The sequence below is a fragment of the Spodoptera frugiperda genome, chromosome 5, assembly GCF_023101765.2.
Source record: "Spodoptera frugiperda isolate SF20-4 chromosome 5, AGI-APGP_CSIRO_Sfru_2.0, whole genome shotgun sequence".
Taxonomy (NCBI): domain Eukaryota; kingdom Metazoa; phylum Arthropoda; class Insecta; order Lepidoptera; family Noctuidae; genus Spodoptera; species Spodoptera frugiperda.
Genome location: NC_064216.1, coordinates 9,604,496 through 9,623,878, shown reverse-complemented (window position 1 = coordinate 9,623,878; position 19,383 = coordinate 9,604,496). Strand labels below are relative to the sequence as shown.

Here is a 19,383-nt window from a genome sequence, read left to right as displayed (position 1 = left end):
AATACATATAGTAGGTATGGGCTAGTAGAGAAGCTTGTTGTTAATAATATCAATCGCCAAGGTTAAGCAACCCTTGCCGACTTTTTTGTGTGGATGGGTGACCATCATAGCAAGTCTCCTTCGTGTTTCGGAAGGAGAAAGAGTAGGAAGATAAGAAATGACTTATGGAACATTTATCTTATAATAAAGTAAGCTACTATCATCATTGTCTAGAGTTTGTTTCGCGTTGGCGTTGTATTTCGTTGAGTGAGTGAGGTTCCCGGAGGCGCAATTACCCCTTCCCTAACAACCCTTAAATTCCGAACCCCCAAAAGGCCGGCAACGCACTTCTAACGCCTCTGGTGTACATGGGCGGCGGCGATTGCTTACCATCAGATGATCCGTCTGCTCGTTTACCAACTTATTGCATAAAAAAGGTACTTACCTAGTATAACTCCGAAACCCGACTAATTGTAGTACTTTAGTAAGTTTATTCAGTTTGAGAATATTTATCTATAGAAGGGTGTCTCATTACTATTGAGAGGTGGTCCCAACATTACCCTTTGTTCTTTATCACGTGTAAGCACTAAGCACATAAACATTGTTTAAGTGAAAAAGAATGTAGGAAGTTGATAAATTGACATGAGAATTTACCCATTCAGTAGGGTGCTTAAGGAGTGACCTATGTCCAGCAGCGGTCTACAATAGTTTGATAATGATTAAGTGCTGATGGAGTTTTGAGCGTAGGTAAATAAAACAACTTAGTTTTTGTAGGAATTTCATTTACTTTATTTTCTTATAATTACTTGATTGGTTCTTAATATTACTTCATCCAAGAAAGGGGCAGGTCGGCTCATACCCTCATGGCAAGCATAACTCAAATACCAAAGAATGCTCATAACATGTGAGCAGCATCCCACTGTTCTTAAACCTACAATACAATTACAGCAATCACTTTTGATTGTGTCCCGGCTATTCATATTTGTTTCTGCAACTATGAAAACAAAATAAGTTCTAGGAGAAGAGTGGCAGGACTTTATTTTAGCTTGAAGCAACATAGACCATCTGGAACATAGAAGCTCAAATTGCATACTTGGCCCCAGCAAACTTCACAAACTTCATTCATGGAAGGTGTCTGTAAATAAATAACATTCATGTAATTCAAAATTAAGCATTTAGATATGATAGATATAAATTGCACAAAACATGACCAGGCTAGAGAATAAATCTTGACACACAAGGATTGGTTTTTACTGAAGACCTTTCCAAAAATACTAAATATATTTATTGTTCACTGGAGTAGAGAATGGAAAGACCAGGATCCTTTTGTTGTTAGTAGAGCCAACATCATTAGTGTCTTACATTTAGCAACATAAAATTGTAATTGCTCTTTGCATTGCGTTTTTAGAAGCTAATTACTATAAATATGTTATTTCATATTATTATATACCTGCTGGTGCTCCAACAAACAAGCAGTGTTGTTGGGAGTAAGACTTTGACCACATGCAGCACACATCAGTTCAGAATTATCACTTTTCTGCTGATTAGGTTGAACGGATTGAATATCTTCATTTAGTGAAGTATCCTTAGTTCTCACTCTTAACCAACACCGCACACAAGCTTTATCTTCAGGATGAAGCTAAAATAAATAATATAAATAAAGAAAAGCTTTCATTTAAACATACATGCTATTAGTGGAAAATATTTACATTGTTTTATTTCTTAGTTTATTTCAAATAAATAAAATACCGAATTGATAAAAGTTATAATACATGTTCTTATTTATACCTGTCGTGGTTAGATCCAATTAGCAATTGTGTAAGCCATTCTTTGTTCTTCTTCAATCAAAATTCTGCATTGCCTGATTCTTAGTATGGGTTGTCCACATACAACACAAACACTGATGGCCTATGTGTCTTCTCGGCATATTATCAGAAGAACATGAATGACTAGCTAGCTGCCAGCATTCATGGTAAACATGGTCATCTGGTGTAATCTAGAAATAATTAAATGATTTTGAGGCTATGGCTTTTTTAATGAGCTTAAAAATCACCATTAATCAAAATAATAGGTACTAATAAATTATAACAGTGTTATGCAAACCAAGTAAGGCAAGTAAATAATACATGTTACCGATTACTTATGTGTTTATTTAGTGTGATATCACACGTAAAAGTTATTGAAGTTCGTAACTATGGCCCATTCGTACACACAATGTTATGTGGAAACTACTTACATCTACTAAGAATTTTGTTATCATCAGTGTCCACAGACGAATAGTGTTGACGATATCTTCACCGTCATTGGATAAAGCGTGTCTTCTTCTTCGGGACAAGCGAACATTGCAATTATGATGCATTGCAAACTCGTCATTTTCAATAAAACACGTACACACAACACAATTACAAGCGAACATTAAAGCATTGTCCTTTCGCGAAAGTAGTATCAACAGATAGAGAACGGAGAAGCAGTTGCTCAACTCAACGTAAAAATGGCCAGATAATTGCTAAATTGTTTAGATGAAGTTACAAACTACAATCCAAAACAAAACAACGGCGAAAAACAGACTTTGACAGATTAGGGATTTTACAAACCTGTCAATAAATAATTGCCATAACAAAAAAAATATTGATGGCAAAAATAATTCCTATAAATATAAAGATTCTATGCATATATATGCATTAATTATATATTCTAAGGTATAACCTGTAATTGGTTAATTATATTTACTGTTATTTCTATTTCAAAATATTTATTTATCATTTCGTGCTTTCTGATATTTTATTAATGGCAACTAACTAAACATGTCTTCTACGTTTTGTTTCATTATATTACGTTTCGTTACTAAAATCTTTTAATTGATATATTTGCTAAACCCCAGCTTCTAAAAATATTATTTTTACAGAAAAATGAATGGTTTAGTTGCCTCAATAAGTGGTACAAATTTTATCAGGGAACACCAAAAAAAGTATGCTGTACGAATTCTGCCATTTATGTCCTCTATATCAGTATCTAGTAAAACTTCTTTGGTATTACTTTGTTGGAGATTTAAATATTCTTTATGAAATATCTTGGGTATAACCCCAGCCTTCTGAAGAACTATCGACCCATTTCGCTTCTATAAGCTGTTCTTAAGAGTGATCACGGACCGTCTTGCGCGAAGACTTACGAAGACTTAAGAAGACTGACGAATTCCAACCACCGGAGCAGGCTGGATTTCGGAGCGGATACGGCACCATAGACCACATCCACACAGTGCGGCAGATTATACAGAAAACCGAAGAGTATAATCAGCCCCTGTGCCTAGCATTTGTGGACTATGAGAAGGCCTTTGACTCGATAGAAATCTGGTCTGTCCTGGAGTCCTTGCAGCGATGCCAGGTTGATTGGCGATACATCCAAGTGATGAGATGTCTTTACGAAGCCGCCACTATGTCCGTCCAAGTACAGAATCAGCAAACACGTCTCATACCATTGCATCGAGGAGTGAGACAAGGGGACGTCATATCCCCGAAACTGTTCACTAATGCAATGGAGGATATGTTCAAGACGCTGCACTGGAAAGGACGTGGCATCAATATCAATGGCGAACACATTTCTCACTTGCGATTCGCAGATGATATCGTCATAATGGCAGAAACGCTGCAGGACCTACAAGGGATGCTGAACGACCTGGCTGACTCCTCTGCACGCATCGGCCTACGGATGAACTTGGACAACCAAGGTCATGTTCAATGAACATGTTCTACCGGAACCGATTGCGATTCACGGAGCCGTCCTCGAAGTTGTTCAGAAATATGTCTACCTCGGGCAAACGTTGCAGTTAGGTAGAAACAACTTTGAGGATGAGGTGAATAGGAGAATTCAGTTGGGTTGGGCAGCTTTCGGAAAACTCCGTCGAGTCTTCTCATCGTCAATCCCACAGTGCCTAAAGACGAAAGTCTTTAACCAGTGCGTCCTACCCGTAATGACATACGGTGCCGAAACGTGGACACTTACGGCTAGACTGGTCCACAAACTCAAAGTCGCTCAGCGGGCTATGGAAAGGGCTATGCTTGGTGTCTCTCTCCGGAATCGCATTCGAAACGAAGTGATTCGGCAGAGAACCAAGGTGATCGACATAGCCCACCGGATCAGCAAGCTGAAGTGGCAGTGGGCCGGCCATATTAGCCGCAGGACCGACAACCGTTGGGGTAAGCGAGTCCTGGAGTGGAGACCGCGTCTCGGTAAACGTAGTGTAGGACGCCCCCAGGCGAGGTGGAGTGATGATCTGCGCAGGATGGCTGGCAGGAGCTGGATGCGAGTCGCTAGCGATAGAGCAAAGTGGCGAACAATTGGGGAGGCCTATGTCCAGCAGTGGACTGCTATAGGCTGATGATGATGATGATGATGATAACCCCAGTGTCGCACAATTTCTTTAAGTCCATGTATTTGGCTTTGGTTATCGGTAAACTTGAAATATATCTACGATTGATTTTGGTGTGCGCGCGTCACATCTGTCTTCGGCACACTCTGGACTGTGACTGAGGCGCCCGCGCACGATAGTTCAGTTGAATGATTACGACTTTTAACACCCGGGCGAGGAAATAAACATGGTATCATATGACATGATTGAAATGTACCATATTAAAATTTTGTTATTGAAATACCGACTTGTATTTTTATGAATACAGGCAAAATGTTTCAATATACATCATTAATTTTATAGTCTGTATTAAATGACATGCATTGAAAAAAAAGTAGGACTAAAATGGTTTAACGACTAAACAAAATATCTGAACAAAAACGAGTATTTGATTCAAGTAGCACCCGGCGTGGAAAATAGATGCAGCTAAAAGAGTTTAAGCGACGACCCGTATCGTATTTAGGTGACGGACAAATGGTTTAAGCGACATCACACCGTGTGATTAGGGAAGACAAAATGATTCAAGTTACTTCTTAATAAAATTTAGTAACAGGAAAAACGCTTTAACTCTTATTCACTTATTTATGAGAGATAGGGTGACTGGTTTATGTCACAGTTATTTATATGATGGTATAGTTCAAGGGGACCCGGGTACGTCCTAAAACTGCGACCAGCCACCGAGGAATGGGCAGCAGCATTCTCAAAATTTATCGGTGACCTAACTGCGATCCCCAAGCCGCCTGCCAAGCGTGGGGATTATGGCAACCCCCCCCTTTCACTATGAGCGACAACAAAATTACACGGCCCCCAGTCCCCGGCAGCTCCGCTATTCCTGATCTAGGTAGCGGATCAGGTAACGGCGGAGCAGGGGTGCTAAGAATCCCCGGCAGAGAAAGCGCTACCACCCCCGACGAACTTTGGCCCTGGCAACGCACAACATCCGCACACTGCGGACTGATGAGAAGATTGTCGAGCTGGAGGAAGAATTGAGCAAAATGCGGTGGGACATCTTGGGACTATCTGAAATCCGAAGAGAGGGTCAGGATACGATAATCCTAGATTCCGGCAACTTGCTCTTCTTCCGGGAAGGAGACCGTAAATCCCAGGGTGGTGTCGGATTTCTCGTCCGCAAGTCTCTCGTCAACAACGTGTGTGAGGTCGACAGTGTGTCGAACAGGGTAGCGTACCTTATACTCAGAATATCTAACCGGTATTCGCTGAAGGTCATACAGGTATATGCGCCGACCTCGACACATTGTGACGACGAAGTAGAGGCTCTGTATGAGGAAATTTCAAAAGCCATACACTCCTCCGAAACACACTTCACCGTTGTGATGGGGGATTTCAATGCAAAGGTGGGCACACGGAATAGCGATGAGTTGAGAATAGGGCCATTTGGATATGGGCAGCGAAACCATCGGGGCCAGCGGCTGGTCGACTTTATGGAGAGGGAGAGACTCTATTTGATGAACTCCTTCTTCCAGAAGCGACCGGCCAAGAAGTGGACATGGATAAGCCCTGATGGTTCTACCAAAAATGAGATCGACTTCATCATGGCGACCGAAAGACGTATATTCAGTGATGTCTCTGTGATAGCGAAGGTGAAAACCGGTAGCGATCACCGTATTGTCAGGGGCACACTGAACATCAATGTAAAACTAGAGCGGTCACGCCTGGTGAAGTCCACGCTCCGCCCTGGACGTGCCCAGATCCAAGACCCCGAGCAGTTCCAACTCCAACTGCAAAATCGCTTCCAGTGTCTAGCTGATTGTGGAAACGTGGACGAGATAAATAATGGGTTGGTGGAAACTGTCCGAGCAGTGGGGTCAGACTTCTTCAAGACCCCCGCCGAAACAGGCCCCAAAAGCTCTCCGACGGAACCTTAAAACTTCTTAAGGATCGTAGCGAGATGAGGCTGCAGTCTTCAGACGATATGTCTGAATACGGCAAGCTCAATAGACGAATCTCGAAATACATGCGACGTGACCTGCGGGCCTATAACGCCGCAAGAGTCAGAGACTTAATTGAGCGAAACAAGGGCTCAAAAGTCTTCGCAAAGAATTCGTCTGTTGGGCAAAGCCAAATGATGAGGCTGAAGACCGAGGATGGCAGCGTCATCTCGTCGAAGTCCGAGATCCTCGGAGAGCTCGAGAGGTTTTACGGACAGTTATACACCTCAACACGGCAACCCATCGTCGGTACAGCTCGGGACCCAAGAGCTAAACTGACGCGGCACTACACTGAGGATATCCCAGACATCAGCCTGTACGAGATTAGGATGGCTCTCAAACAGCTTAAAAACAACAAGGCGCCGGGCGATGACGGAATCACGTCGGAACTTCTGCGAGCGGGTGGAAAACCGGTACTTTTAGTCCTCCAGAAGCTATTCAATTCCGTCATACTCGAGGGAACCACGCCGGCAGCATGGCAACGGAGTGTGGTGGTTCTGTTCTTTAAAAAAGGCGACAACTGTCTGCTAAAGAACTACAGACCTATCTCACTTCTGAGCCATGTGTACATATAAGCTGTTTTCGAGGGTCATCACGAACCGTCTCGAACGCAGGCTTGATGACTTCCAGCCTCCCGAACAAGCCGGATTCCGAAAAGGTTTCAGTACCATAGACCACATTCATACGCTGCGGCAGGTTATACAGAAGACCGAGGAGTATAACTTGCCACTATGCTTGGCGTTTGTGGACTATGAGAAAGCCTTCGATTCAATCGAAACCTGGGCGATGCTGCAATCTCTCCAGCGGTGCCACATCGACTATAGATACGTCGAGGTTTTGAAGTGTTTGTATAACAACGCCACCATGCGCATCCGACTCCAGGAAGAGACTACGAGGCCAATCCAGTTGCGGAAGGGCGTGAGACAGGGAGACGTTATATCTCCGAAACTGTTCACGAACGCACTGGAGGACGTTTTTAAGCTCTTGGACTGGAGCGGACGCGGCATCAACATTAATGGCGAATACATCACTCATCTCCGTTTCGCCGATGACATAGTCGTAATGGCAGAGTCGCTGGAAGAGCTGAACACCATGCTCAGCGACCTCAATACCGTTTCCCAACAGGTGGGCCTTAAAATGAACATGGACAAGACGAAAATCATGTCAAATGTCCATGTTGCACCTACACCGGTTGTCGTTGGGAACGATATACTCGAAGTTGTAGACCACTACACATACCTGGGTCAGATCATCCAGCTAGGTAGGTCCAACTTCGAGAAAGAGGTCGCTCGAAGAATCCAACTCGGATGGGCAGCATTTAGGAAGTTGCATGAAGTCTTCTCGTCAAAAATCCCGCAGTGTCTGAAGACCAGGATGTACAACCAGTGTGTGTTGCCAGTGATGACGTACGGTACCGAGACATGGTCCCTAACTGCTGGCCTTTTGGAAAGGCTCAGAGTCGCCCAGCGCGCGATGGAGAGAGCTATGCTCGGAGTATCTTTGCGCGACAAAATCCGAAATATGGAAATTCGCCAAAGAACAAGAGTTACAGACATAGCTCTCAAAATATGCAGGCTGAAGTGGCAATGGGCAGGCCACGTCGCTCGGAGGACTGATGGCCGCTGGGCCAGGAAGGTGACTGAGTGGCGACCGCGGACCGGAAGACGCAGCGTGGGCAGACCTCCCACTAGGTGGACCGACGACATCGTCAGAGTGGCGGGGAGCCAGTGGATGCAGGTGGCGGCTTGTCGTTCTACGTGGAGGACTAAGGGGAGGCCTTTGTTCAGCAGTGGACGTCTATCGGCTGATGATGATGATGATGATGATAGTTCAAGTACATGATTTAATAAAAAATGCAAAATCCACGTCGTTTAATACACTGCCACTTTGGAAACGACACGAAAATAGTATTGTTTGAAACGCCAAAAAAGTGCTCCGATTTTAATGAAACCGGCATCATTCGACGGAGAAAAATTCGCTGATTCCAAATATGTATATAACTCAATATCACCCAAAATGTCGCTTAAACCAAATAGCCCGTTACCCCTCGATATGGGTACTGAAATGTTAACGGTATCAAAACTAAAAAATAATAATACTCGTATATACTTGTAAACGTACCTATCCAAATTAATAATTAGGTTTCTAACTGTCCAATAAATTTAAACAAACTTGACTATATATAATATTACATACAATAGAATACATTTTCATTTATTCCAACACGTTTTTCAAAAACTATGGACATAACAGTTTCAAATTGTTTTAATACTGCAAGCAAAATAACAAAGAATGAAATATTACTGTTAGTATAAGCATCATTGGCGTGCCAGAATGTTGGAAACAAACAAATACGATGCATTTATAACCATTTGTGTTCATGTCGAGCCCAATTAGGACCAAAAGCATAATAACATGGTAAACGCATACCTATATACATATATTTATATTTTATACGCGAAAAATATTCGCTGTTTTAAATTGGGAACGTTGTTTGAGATCTTTTGCGTGAAGGCTGAGGTTTTTTGGTCTTTGTATTCTGGGAGTAATAAACTAGTTAGCAGTTATTTCAGGACAAAAACTAACCGCTTTTCATAATTATAAAGTCACGTTTGCCTTTTCCCAAAGCAGTGAACAGAGGTGTAATTAAATGTACCTCCTACGCTCTTTTTAGTTGTTTTGGTCTCGCTCTAGTAGAGTCCAAAATAAGCTGCATGCTTAGCAGATGAGTTGCAGACAAAGGTTCAAGTTGTCAGGGCGCGCCGCCTAGTCAGTCTTTTAGTTCTTTAGCGAGAACAGCTAAGTTATTCTGTGATTGTCAATTCGAAACATTAGAAGTGAGTTCAATCACATTCTCATCCGTCATTGGTGGAGATTTTTCTAACAAACTAACCAAAGACAGATGGCGGCCTCCCGTCCGATTGACGAGATGACAATTACAGAATTAGCCTAGGCTTTTAGATGTAGGACAAATATATTCAGCTATGTGGTCGACCCACGGTTTGGTGTTCTAGTTACTCATATTCAATGTAACAGTTATATAGTAAGTACCTACAAATGTCTTATATTTATTTCAACTACAAAATATAACAACATACGAGGAAATTCAACTCAACCTAAGTTTGGCCGCGCGTCAACGAAGTTTGAGAGGTGTAGGAAACTTATTGTTTGTGTTCCAGTCTCATGGGTCTACACCTGAAGAGGTTTGTTTAGTGATATGAACACTATAAACTTAGGGTGATAAGTATTAACTTTATGCATTGACTTTGGTGGTCTTTTAATTTCAAATAAAGGAAGTGTTTAATATTTAGCTGTCATTGCTGTTATTTATTCAAACTTTTGAAGTTCCTACACAAAATATAATCACAATATAATATTAGTAGCTCACCGTCCGACCAGAACCAGACCCGTGTGTACGGCGCGCTGTGTTCCGCGCGCACCTCAAAGACCCATCGGACCACCACAGATAGGGCCAAGTAAGGCTGACGCCGACCCTGAGCTGCAGACTGCCTAGTGAGTTACCGGGGCTTCGGCTCGAAAAGCAGAAGTAGGAACGGGTGGTTTTTAGTCAGTAAGAGACTGACACTCTCTCTCGCCTCACCCAAGGCGGGAGAAGTCATAGGTTGATTTTCCCCACTAAAAAAAGACCGTTACTGTTTAATATTATGTACATTACCAAACTGTCATGTGCCCATTTTAGTATTACAAATAGTTACTAAAACTATCAATATAGGAACAAATGTTACATCATAATTCATGACTATTATGATATTTTTCATTGTTGGATTGTGTCCAATTGTGGCTAAATGAGCCAGACATCAGTAATGTCCCTTTAGTATTCCTTTAGCATTCTATGATATCTTTTTCCATTTGTTTTGTGTGATTATGATAAATTGTACGAATCGTTTTAGTGAATATTAGTAGGTGTAATTTGGGAGTAAATCAAAGATAGATCGGAAAGAAATTAGTACCTACATAATTGGAATAATTTATCAGTATCTAAAATAAACAGTATGGATATCACTCATATTAATTGAATGAAATTTTAAGTAGTAAGGGAGGTAGGGGAGGGATGGGCACTTTTTCACAATTTAATGCATAAAAAGTCAGATTTTGAAGATAATCAACATTTATTGCGACTTCCTATTGCTCTATACTTTTGGCTAGATATCTTATAAAGAACTTTCTTATAATAATAATCAGTCTCTTAATTAGGAGGTAATTGAAAAATTGAGGCAAAAATGCCCAAGGCTCCCTATGGTAGGGAGCATTGGGCACACCCTGTGGGAGGCTTGGGCATGGCCTGTAAAACACTTAACATTAATTAACATCTATAATAGACTCCAGAAATAAACGTAATAACTACAAAAAAAAGCATCTTAAATATATCACGACTTTTCTTAAATTAGTTATAACCCATAAAGGCTTATATTTATATTTATCAGCTGTTGTTTTTATTTTTGATCCTTTTGGCTCGTAATATCAAATCTTTGGGAATTTCTGGTCGCAAACTTTCTTTTTGAATTTAAACGGCATCTTTCTGTAATTAAAAATAGTTCCAATAGTGTAATTAAATCAGGCAATTATAATTTTCAAAAGACCTCCTGTACGCAATATAAAGAAGAGAACATTGGACATGCCCAAACCTCCCTCACATCCGAATGCCCATTGCTCCCTCTGTACACATTTTCAACACAATTTACCGGCATTTTTTTTGTTTAGGTATTGAAACGTGAATTTTAGTTTAATTTATTAGTTAGTAAATATACAATAGATATATAATAAAAAATACACATACCTTTCGTTACTTTTCTCTGTATTACGATCCGAATCCACAACAAAATATTTACTTTTACGAGCGCATAATCTTCAAATGTGTTTGTGTTTGACAACTGACGGAAATAACAGATAGTCTATGGATGAACAGTTTTGCCAGACGGTAAAGTAAACTACCAAATTAAGAAAAAAGAAAAACCTATGACAGGATCAGAATAAAAGGGGGGTGCCCATGTCTCCCGACTGCCCATCCCTCCCCTACCTCCCCTACTCGTCCACAAAAGCATAATACGTACTAAATATTTCAACGAAAACGAAACAAAATAAATAATTAAATTAATCAAGTATTAATTTCTGAGTGAAAAGCTCCATGTATAGGCCAGTGCAGATAGGTTTTGAAACAAAAGAAATTTATAGTAGAATGAAACCTATTGGAAATGGAAGAGAATATGCTAAAAATGGAAAAAAATAAAAATTCCACTCCATCCGAGTTCGGGAAGTGGGGGGGAGGGAGGTTTTAAGAGGAAAAATCGGTTTCTCGCAATTTTCGGCGAAACTACAAGTCCTATAAATAAAAGTTCAACGGCAAAATTGCAGGTAATAAAAAGATCTACAACTTTTGTATTTACACTTTTTTTGTATTACCTCAAATTTTTGTGAAAAAATCAAAAAACTACGATTTCGGTTTTTTATTGTTATCTTCGACAAAAATAATTAATTTTTAACGAAATTTTGTGAAAACGTGCCTTTATATGTACCAAATAGATTGTATTTTTTTGGAATTGAAAAATTAATTTTTTTACCAATTATTATTGAATAAATACCGAAAAATTATCCTAATTTTCAATCGAAAATTCACGCGTCAAAATATCAGATTTTTTATAAAGTTCGGTGGGCTTTTTGTTCGTTGAAATCTCTACTTTTCGATAGTGTAAAAAAAAATCAACGTTACTATGGAAAATGTTCTGAAAAAGCATGTGATAGTGAACGGTGGCTGGAGATCGTCGCGCGATTCTCGACGCCCGGAGTGTCTCTGGAGGAGCGAGCGAGACTGGGATGACGTCTCTTCCTTCTGCGAAGTAGTCATGCGGGCAAAGAAGGAGGCGGGGCACGTCAGGGAACGAACCTCCTCACCCCCCAGCCTTCGCGAGAGATATTCCGGGCGTCGGGGATCGCGCAAAGTACTCTGGCCTCCGTAAGTACGGGTCTGTAGACGGCGAGCAAGGGTAGCTTCCACCCGAACAGAACTAGACCCGTGCATGCCGCGCGTCGCGTTCCGCGCGCGCCTCAAAGAGCCAGCAGAATACCTCAGATGGTGTCTAGTATGGCTGATGCCTGATCCGGATCTGCGGACTACCTATCGGGTCACCGGGGCTCTAGCTCGAAGAGCAAGAATAGGAACAGGGTAGTTTTTAGTCAGTAAGAGTCTGACACTCCCTCTCGCCTCACCTAAGGCGAGAGAGGTCATTGGATTGGATTGGATGATTTTGCCAACTTAAAAAATAAAAAATGTTTATAAACTATCTTCAAATAAGAATATATAAGTATCTACGTATTTAATTAAAACAAAATTCTACATTTTTCTTATAACATTGTAGATGTCTTATCAAATATAAACATTATTAACTTATTTGATTGTTAATCATAGTAGAATGTTTTAATTTATATATTTTTGTTAATTGTCAATGTACCATTAAATCTTACGCTACATGAGTTAATTGTAATAAATAGCTTAAAATTGTGCATAATGATGAAAAACAAATTTTTTGATTCGAGTTTTTTTAGTTTATTGCGTTTTTTCAGAACATTTTCCATAGTAACGTTAATTTTTTTTTACACTATCGAAAAGTAGAGATTTCAACGAACAAAAAGCCCACCGAACTTTATAAAAAATCTGATATTTTGACGCGTGAATTTTCGATTGAAAATTAGGATAATTTTTCGGTATTTAATCAATAATTGATAAAAAAATTAATTTTTCAATTCCAAAAAAATACACTGTATTTGGTACACATAAAGGCACGTTTTCACAAAATTTCGTTAAAAAATAATTATTTTTGTCGAAGATAACAATAAAAAACCGAAATCGTAGTTTTTTGATTTTTTCACAAAATTTTGAGGTAATACAAAAAAAGTGTAAATACAAAAGTTGTAGATCTTTTTATTACCTGCAACTTTGCTGTTGAACTTTTTTTATAGGACTTGTAGTTTCGCCGAAAATTGCGATAAACCGATTTTTCCTCTTAAAACCTCCCTCCCCCCACTTCCCGAACTCGGATGGAGTGGAATTTTTATTTTTTTCCATTTTTAGCATATTCTCTTCCATTTCCAATAGGTTTCATTCTACTATAAATTTCTTTTACTTTTTACCTTTATTAGAGGTATCTGCACTGGCCTAGTAATTTTGTAGGTTGTGTAGGAATATTACAGACATTCGGCGCGGCTGTTACAATGCCATATTTGCAAATAGTGTTCAAATTAGTTCAGATTGGAAACTGCACTTTTTGGCTTACCTACTGGGCCTATTTCGCCAATAGTCAATATAATAACACCTAATTAGTTTAAACTAGCTTTTGCCCGCGACTTCGTTCGCGTGGAATAGTGACTTCCGGCAAATTTTTGGTTTTAACCACATAGTTCCCGATCTCGCGGGATCTCTTCAAAAATGAGATGTGGAAGATATTCCAGGGAACTCTTCAAAAATCAACATAATGAGCTCTGCGTTTGAATTTAATAGATGTATACTCACTTAGGGCATTGAAAAAATAGTTTAAAAACGGACTTAAACTAACTTAAAACTAAAGAAAGCTACGAATTACGAATTTATAACAATTAAAAAAGAAACTATATTACAACCTATCCTCTATGCTATAATAACCAAGCTTAAACTAAATAATTTAAAAGAAACGACTTAAATCTAATCTAATTAATTTATAAATTAGACTTACAATTTTATTAAAAAAACTAACTACAGTAACTACTAATAATCGATATCAAACTAAACCTACGTTAAATAGTTTAACCAAAAAACCAGGAAAACCCAACAAATAAACTCATTAATTGACAAATACAACGAAACCAATTTAGAATATACGAAACAGCAGGACCACTACAGACAAATAATCATACGACTGATAATACACTTTTTCTACGATAGTACCGAAGCGCTCGGCCGATACCCAACCAAATGAATGTAACGAAACCATAGCGCGATCTATTTCGATCCCAACGCCATCTATCGAGGATAAAGACAACTTGGATTATTTATTTATACTCCGTTCGGGCATTTTCTTTGTACTAAAAGTTTAATTATATTGATATTATTTGTTTCATACCTTTTTACTATTTATTTACTTTTTTCGATGAATTAAAACAATAACATGAACCGAAGTCGTGTAACGATCGACATAGAATTATCTATACTCCGTTAGAGCATTTTCTTTGTACTAAATGTTTTATTATATTGATATTATTTGTTTCATACCTTTTTACTATTTATTTACTTTTTTTCGATGAATTAAAACAATAACATGAACCGAAGTCGTGTAACGATCGACATAGAATTATTTATAAATAATTTATTTCTTATTTTTATTTTTTGATTTTTGAAATAAAAATATATCTATGTCCTTTCTAAGGTTCTAAACTATATCTGTACCAAATTTCAACCAAATCCGTCAAATAGTTGCGGAGATTAATGGTATAAGCATAGAATGTTCGACGTGATTCTTTAATTTGACATAACTTTTTTATTTATGAACCGATTGACATGAAACAAACACTAAATGTAAATTTAAGCATCTCACAATATATTCGTGAAAACCGTATCCAACTCGGATCAGCCGTTTCTGAGATTAGCGCGCACAGACGAACAGACAAACAGACAAACAGACAAACAGACAAACAGACAAAAAAAAGTTAATTACATTTTTGGGTTCGACATCGACATAACAATAACCCCTGCTATTTTTTTTATTTTTATTTTCAATGTACAGACAGCACTTTTCTACGATTTTATTATATGTATAGATTTTTGAAATAAAAATATATCTATGTCCTTTCTAAGGTTCTAAACTATATCTGTACCAAATTTCAACCAAATCCGTCAAATAGTTGCGGAGATTAATGGTATAAGCATAGAATGTTCGACGTGATTCTTTAATTTGACATAACTTTTTTATTTATGAACCGATTGACATGAAACAAACACTAAATGTAAATTTAAGCATCTCACAATATATTCGTGAAAACCGCATCCAACTCGGATCAGCCGTTTCTGAGATTAGCGCGCACAGACGAACAGACAAACAGACAAACAGACAAACAGACAAACAGACAAACAGACAAACAGACAAAAAAAAAGTTAATTACATTTTTGGGTTCGACATCGACATAACAATAACCCCTGCTATTTTTTTTATTTTTATTTTCAATGTACAGACAGCACTTTTCTACGATTTTATTATATGTATAGATTAAATCTTATAAGTTTTCTCCACACTGTATATAAAGTATGTAGTTCATTGAAAGTCTTTGTTTAGCCATCTCAGTCTATTTACTAATGTTCTTGTTGTTTTAACTTACTACTTTGTCAAAGTTTTTGGCTACATACTTAAATAACTTTAAGTGAACTATTTATTTCATTGATCCCTCTTTGCAAAAAAGAATAAATAAGAATCTTAGATCAAATAAGTATCTATACTTAAGTGAACTTTTTTACTATAATTCAAAATGCTTAATGATAAAAACTTTTCTTTTGTTGCACATTCGATAGAAGTATTCAGAATCTATTGACAACATACGTTGAGATAAATAACTTAACTAACTCAAAGGTATAAATTGAAAGAGTTTCATCAAAATAAATGTGGCATCGTTATAGATAAAAATTTCCACAGAATTAGGTGCAAAAAGAATTTAATAAAACGTCTAGATCACTTTAATAGGTTTTTTGTTAACCAGTGATAATGGTGTTAAGGGTCGGACTCACTGGTGAAGTAGAAAATGCTAAGCGTTACAGAGCGTAACATATTGTGAAACAAGAGCTTGCAACCGTGTAACACCACTGTGTTGTTGCAATACATGTATGACCCCAGAATATAGAAAAGCTACTTAATTTTAAGTTGTATTTAAATATAGTGCTATCTCTATAATTTTACAAAAAATTTATAGAGACAGAACCATTTTTGAGAACGGCTTGCAAGAGGCAGGCGGAGGTATATAATGAGTAATATTTTATGGTAAACCTTGAATTGGAAAAGCTTTTTTTATGGTATAAGCCGGTGAACGAGTAGACGGTTCACCTGATGGTAAGCCGCTTCGCCTTCGCTTCGCATCGCCGCTTTGGGAATTAAAGATTTGTTGGGAAATCGGGGATTGGAAAGATTGGGAAGGAGGGTAATTGGGCCTCCGGAAATCTCGCTCATACAACGAAACACAACGCAAGCGTTGTTTCTAAAGCGGCTTTAAATGTTTTCTTTAGTTAATCACATCATAAGGTTTACCACGCAATAAGCACTGTTGCACACCCTACGTCCTGCAACAAATCACGTAACATATGAGTTTTTATCGTCTAGTGTATACAAACCTTAAGAATTTCGTACAACGACAATGACTAAAGTATTTAAGTTTCTCTTTGACGCGTTCAACATTTGAACATTAAATAAATATTACCTTTTTCACTTGTTTCTTTATAGCCATTTAAGCTTAGAAGTTGAGAAAGACAAATATCGTTATTCTTCGGTAATACGACTCTTTTTTTAAAACAAAACTAGTCAAACATACCTTGTTTCTATTCGTTTGTTTTTCGTTGATTTTTTTTTTGTACTGAACTATTGTCTAGCCTCTGAATACCGATTTCTAAATTAATGTCTATAAAAACGACGAAAAATTAGAATGCTTATTTTTCAGAAACATCAGATTTGATTTAAAACTATCGTTATGTCCTATCCATAAAACAATATTAATAATGAATGTATGAATGTAAGTATGACTGCTCATACTGTAGTTTCTACACATTTTTTTTAATGAGATGGAAATCCTCATGGACTTTCTATGTTATGAGCATGACGGAGACCCCCGGACTACTACCACTGAGGTATTCCTCATCTACCTGTGGCAGTGAACCAGCCTCCTGATAATAGGCCTCTAGTATGGCTTGAAATTAGTCGAGTTTCTCTTCAAACAGTTACGTTAGTAAGCCGATAACATAATAATTAATTTAGTGTGTATTACGAATTTATAATAAAATTATGATGAACATGGTTTCTTTATTTTAATACTAAGATCAAGACAAGATTTGAAAAAAAGGACAAACATAACATTATAAAATTACTATTACTAAACTAAACTATTAAACTATTTGAAACTATTAAACACTTGAAGCTTTTAAAAGCACTTAAAATATTACAGTAAGGTCCATTACACAGCTTTTTGTTATTTAAGGCTTAGAATACGTTTAATCAAAATGTGCCTTATTTTTATGATATTAAATGTGCTTTTAAAAAGTACAACTCATTGCTACGTTTGAATTCAATCTGGTATGAAACTATTTTGAGAAATTTATTTTTTATTTTTTGTTTTGTGATAGGTACCTACTATCAACCGTCCAAGCCCCAAATTTATATCTACCAATGTGGTTAGACAAAACACGTGGACTATAATTATTCGAATGAGCACATTGCTCATGAATAAATGAATATGAGTCCCGGTGTGACTCGAAACGAGTAGAGCTTTTCTCAAACAGTTCAGCTAGCCTATTCTGTAATTGTCAATTCGAAACATTCGAAGTGAGCTTGATCGCGGACTGCCATGTCGGTGGTTGTGAAAATAATCTCACAATACTGCGCGTTTCTCATGAAACTTTCTGCCTCGCACAGCAATACTGTGAAGTGAGATGTTGTTATCGACGGTATTTCCGAAACGATTCGAGAAAAAAGTGTATTATTTTTTAAAAAGTGGCAATGCATTTGTGTCTCCTCTAGTGTTGCGGGTGTCCATGATCGGCACTGATCGCTTACCATCAGGAGATCCGTCTGCTCGTTTGCCCACTATTGCATAAAAAAAAAACAAAATAAATAAAATAGTAAGAATTTTGGTTCTATACGGATCATTAAGCATCCCGACGTCAGGAAAGGACTCCAAAATCCATTTGCCAACGACTTCACAAACTATAAATTATTGTCAAGGATGTCAACTGTATATTTTTAAAACCATTTCTTCAAAACATGGCGTTTATTTTGATATTTGTTTACATATTTTGTAGCCTATAATTTGTATTTGTATGTTTGTATAGTGTGTGAACACAATAATTTAAATTAAATGACGCTAGGCGTCAGGGTTACCTATTTACTTTATTATTATAGGTAACTAAGATGAGAACGTACTCCTATCACCATATTTTTACATATATTTAGTTTAAGCCTAATCTTCCGCGCAGTTTCAGGCGCTGTGCTCGACACTTTTTGATCGTAGCATGATGTTTTAAAGTTTCCTGGAAAAATGTACCTACTGCCCAAAAAAAAAAATTCAAATAGGGCCAATAGTTACGGAGATTAGGGCGTTCAAAGAAACGCTTCAGCTTTATTAATTTATATCTATTCATATCTATTTTTAACGTGATCAAATGCCTATGTAATATCCAGAAAAGGGTTAAATGGTGAGAAAAAAATATTTTTGGCGGTACGAAGTTTGCTCAAATAGTACCTACCTATTACTAGTATTACTGCCTACCTTAAATACTTAAACTTAAATAAATGAGAAACTTGATAAATCGTACTTAGGTGCCTAAAGGTACAAAATGAACAGTACCTATCTAATTTAGAAAATTAAATTGAAATTCTTTTGATACCATTCATCAATTTCTTAGGAAATATTAACGGCTGGTTCTACCTGAATTTAATTACTTATCTTTATTACTAAAAGCAGACAGTTAGGTACAGTTTTGATAAATTCCTAAAATGGTAGGTAAGCTAAATAGATCTTGACTTTGAAAATTAAATCATGTTATCTATAAATTAATATTGTAGTCAATTTCAGTTCTATGTAACTTTGCAAAGTTATTTTATATCAGGTTGGAATGTTTCTTAGGTTCAATGGTTGTAAATGCGCGCGTTTTAATCTCTGGATTTGCTGGTCTAATATATTTTTTTTTGTATTGGATAGTGATTTAGTTAGGAAGGTATAGGCTACAAATCATTCATGGCGGAATGGCAGCAGCGACTGTCGCAACCAAGGGCTGGGCTCGCTGTCATTGCAGCGGTAAGTCCCCTCTTTGAG

The 19,383-nt window shown here is 37.8% G+C and overlaps 1 long non-coding RNA gene across 2 annotated transcripts; it reads right to left on the bottom strand.

Annotated features, from left to right (window-relative positions):
• Window positions 1-674: 674 nt before the first annotated feature.
• On the bottom strand, window positions 675-2,212 carry LOC118274124 (uncharacterized). Of its 2 annotated transcripts, none has more exons than XR_007705307.1 (4): window positions 2,033-2,212; window positions 1,768-2,001; window positions 1,430-1,618; window positions 675-1,114 (listed from the first exon to the last, which is right to left on the bottom strand). It is a non-coding gene; the product is annotated as an uncharacterized LOC118274124 (long non-coding RNA). The 2 variants fall into 2 exon arrangements; XR_007705308.1 differs by having other exon boundaries at window positions 1,768-1,975; window positions 2,113-2,212.
• Between the last annotated feature and the right edge of the window lie 17,171 nt (window positions 2,213-19,383).